Source organism: Rhinichthys klamathensis, unplaced genomic scaffold (assembly GCF_029890125.1).
Source record: "Rhinichthys klamathensis goyatoka isolate OS25496 unplaced genomic scaffold, OSU_Roscu_1.1 h1tg000275l_1, whole genome shotgun sequence".
NCBI lineage: Eukaryota > Metazoa > Chordata > Actinopteri > Cypriniformes > Leuciscidae > Rhinichthys > Rhinichthys klamathensis.
Genome location: NW_026606794.1, coordinates 2,018,265 through 2,021,735, shown reverse-complemented (window position 1 = coordinate 2,021,735; position 3,471 = coordinate 2,018,265).

Genomic DNA, 3,471 nt, shown 5'->3' with positions numbered 1-3,471 from the left:
AGACTATATTTTTTAGTATGGCTGTGGCTCCTCCGAGCCCTCAGGTAGATCTATGCTTGCAGGTTGGCCCTCACCAGGGCCGCCTCTGTAGCTGGCCTAGGCTGTGCCAAGGATAATGGAGACACTCTGCTAAAAATAGCATTTCTGCCTCTGACCCTTCACTTTGTGAATGTAGGTTCCTGGCATCCCTGTATAACAGCCTCCTCCCATGGGAGTCGTTAGGCCAAGGCCCGCCCCATTCTCTGCATTCTGGGGCAACAAGAGTAATGCAGCGTGGTGCAGAGGATGCTTTATAAGAACATGGTTAGGCCTCAATTAGGCCGCCGTGGTACATATGTCTTTATTGAGCAGGGTTGGGCCATCTTTCGCTTCACGAAGACGACTGATTCTGTCTGCCCGACCCTGCTGTGCAGAACTGGCATACATATCTAGGCCGCCAGTATAGGCTTCACTCACCTCGCTGAGCTACTGCTCGAGCGCTGGGTTGTAGGTGGGTGGCTCTCAAGACTAGCCCCACTCCCCTAGGTTGTGCACAGATACATTTCTGTCACCCTTAGAGCCGCTGGCAGGCCCGCATCCTGGTAATCCCAGGGTGAGGTGTGAGTATTCCCCTGTGATACAGGGTGGGACTGAGCACTTCACTTCCAGTTCTGTATTATCCTACCTCGCACCATTTTGGCTCGGGTCGAGTGGAAAGTTTAGCCTTCACTTCTTTTTGGTCGAAGTACGCTCCCCTGAAGCCAGAGCATTGCCCTGAGCTGACGCCCATGCGTATAGATGGTAGGCCCCTGACACAGAGGCCTCCGTTGAGGCAGAGTGGTGTATGTTGTACTCCCCTTGTTTTAAGGGTGCTAGCTCTCTTGCTGAGTACACTACCGTGGGGAATGTGATTAGGCACCAGGATGCTGTAGGCGCTGTGTAAACAGCTTATCTGCCAACGAAGGCTGCGCCGTCAGGTAGTAGGCCTCAGCAGGCCTCCTTGAATGGGCAGCCCCCAAGAGGGCGCTGTAGGCCAGCTTACTTCTCGTGGATGGCCTTGGTGGTCCGGGCAGTTGACTCACCGATGGGTAGTAGGCCTTAAACAGGCCTCCTCGGAGATGAGTCCCAACATTAGGTAGCTAGCCGTACTAGGCCTCCTGTGGGTGGGCCCAATAGTTATGTTGGTGTAGTATGGTTCTCAACAGTGTACCTTTGTAGCAGAATTGACTTGCTATCAGCTAGTAGGCCCAACCAGGCCTCCCTGATAGGCGAGTCCCCAGCTGGCTGGCCTTAGGAGGCTGACTCGGAACTACCACCCGGACTCAGCTACCAGTTGCTATCAGGTAGTAGGCCCCTCAGGCCTCCCTGAAGGTGAATTCCCACTTAGGATGGTTATCAGGTAGTAGGCCTCACCCGGCCTCCCTGGAGACAAGCACAAGGATAGACAACTAGACAGCTAGCCTGACTTACTATCGGGTAGCAGAAAAAGCTCCCAGATATTATGGCTGTCAGGTAGTAGGCCTCACCAGGCCTCCCTGAAGATGAGTTCCCACATGCTGTGATTATCAGATAGTAGGCCCCACCAGGCCTCCCTGAAGATGAGTTCCCACATGCTGTGATTATCAGGTAGTAGGCCCCACCAGGCCTCCCTGAAGGTGAGTTCCCACAGACTGTGGCTTTTAGGTAGTAGGCCTCACCAGGCCTCCCTAAGGGTAAGTTCCCCACGTACTATCGTTATCAGGTAGTTGGCCTCACTAGGCCTCCCTGTAGGTGACCACATACTGTTGCTATCAGGTAGTAGGCCTCACCAGGCCTCCTTGTGAGTAGTTCCCGAGCGGTGCTGGGTTCAGGAAGCTAGTGGCCTCTTGCTATCAGTTCAGCTGGTCTTAGCAGGCAGCTGCTGAAGGCGAGCTTGTGCCCTGGCTCGACTAAAGTGTTCATTCTCTGCTACTGGTTCCCTCCTGGAACCTCTTTCCTCCCTACAGCATGGTTTTGCCTACCAGGCGGACCATGTGCTCCCCTCATCTAGGGTCACTATGAGCATGCGGACTCCTGAGTCTGGTCAGACGGTCGTAGGCCTCTCGTGAGGCCTCCCAGTTAGATCAGTCCTTAGGCCTTCACAGGCCTCCTCAGTGTTTTGAAACAAAAACACTGGGTAGATCCGTGGATCGAGTAGAGAAACTCCCCCTGCTGGCAAGGGTTGGGAAGCACTATGCTGAGTCATACTCTCCGGGATATCCCGTCTCTGAGATCCGGCCGAGTGGTTCACTGCCAGCTTCTCAGTCCCTCGGGTTGGATGTCTTACCTAAGGCAAGTGTCCAGAGGCTTTGTCTTCGGACAGACAGGGAGTGGCCAGACTAAGTGTCTATGTAACTGATGCCGGGTCAGCCCGTCCTGGTGGCATTTCGGGGTGAGTACGTTCCCCTGAATAGTGACTGGCTGGGGTTCCTTTGGGTTCCCTAGCCACATTCCCTAGAAGGGACCCCTTCTAATTGGAAGCTGTGGTTCCAGGCCCTGAGCAGGTCCAGGTAGGCCTTCATTTAACCATGTGTATGGAGGTTTTCCTGTGAGGCTTAAGCCTAGTTCACACTACATGATTTTAAGCCCAATTTAAGCCTGATTTGCAAATCGTTGAGCTCGCCGACAGGTCAGGGTGTTATCGCGTGCAAATCGTGGGGGATTAGCAGGCAATGAACGCTCGCCAATCTGTTAATATGAAAGAGCCAACAACGCATCAAAGACGTTCGCAGACGCGTCGCCGAGCCCAGAAAAATATCTAGCATGCTAGATATCCAGAGCTGTCGCACGACTCAAGCTCACGTGATGTCATGAGCTACAGCCAATCAGAGCAAGGCATGTTCGCGTGTTGTGTTCTTCTTCGTCTTCTTCGCTGGGTATTGGCGCGCGTGCTGTTTCGCATCATTTCCGGTTTGTTTTATCGCGTGATTTTTCGTGACAAAACGTAGTTTGTAGACAAGAGAGAATCGTTGGGTGACAGAGTTGTTGTCAACTCGTGTAGTGCGTTACCTACTGTTGCGGATCAATCACGTTGTGTCGTGTGGTGTGAACAGCTCAACAGCTTGAACACTCCTGATTTCACAGAGAGCAAGTCATGTAGTGTGAACCGCACAGTTCAGCCCGACGTTTTAAAATCATGTAGTGTGAACTAGGCTTTAGCTTGGGCTATGACCGTAGGGAATGCTGTCACTGACAGCCCAGTGTGACCTGAGGGTGAGTGGTTCTAGCGTTTCATTTGAATTTGCTGGTTCTGACAGTTGTCACTGCCACCTGGCATGCACTCCCCATAGCATGGTGGCGTTGGTATATCGTTCCCCAAAGCATCATCGACGCAGTGCGAGTTCCCTTTCGAAAGGGAACGTCTAGGTTACGACTGTAACCTCTGTTCCCTGAGAACAGGGAACGAGACACTGCGTCTCCTTGCCATGCCTCGGGGCTTGCCTACTGAACAGTCCCTTCAGACGATAAGGTGAT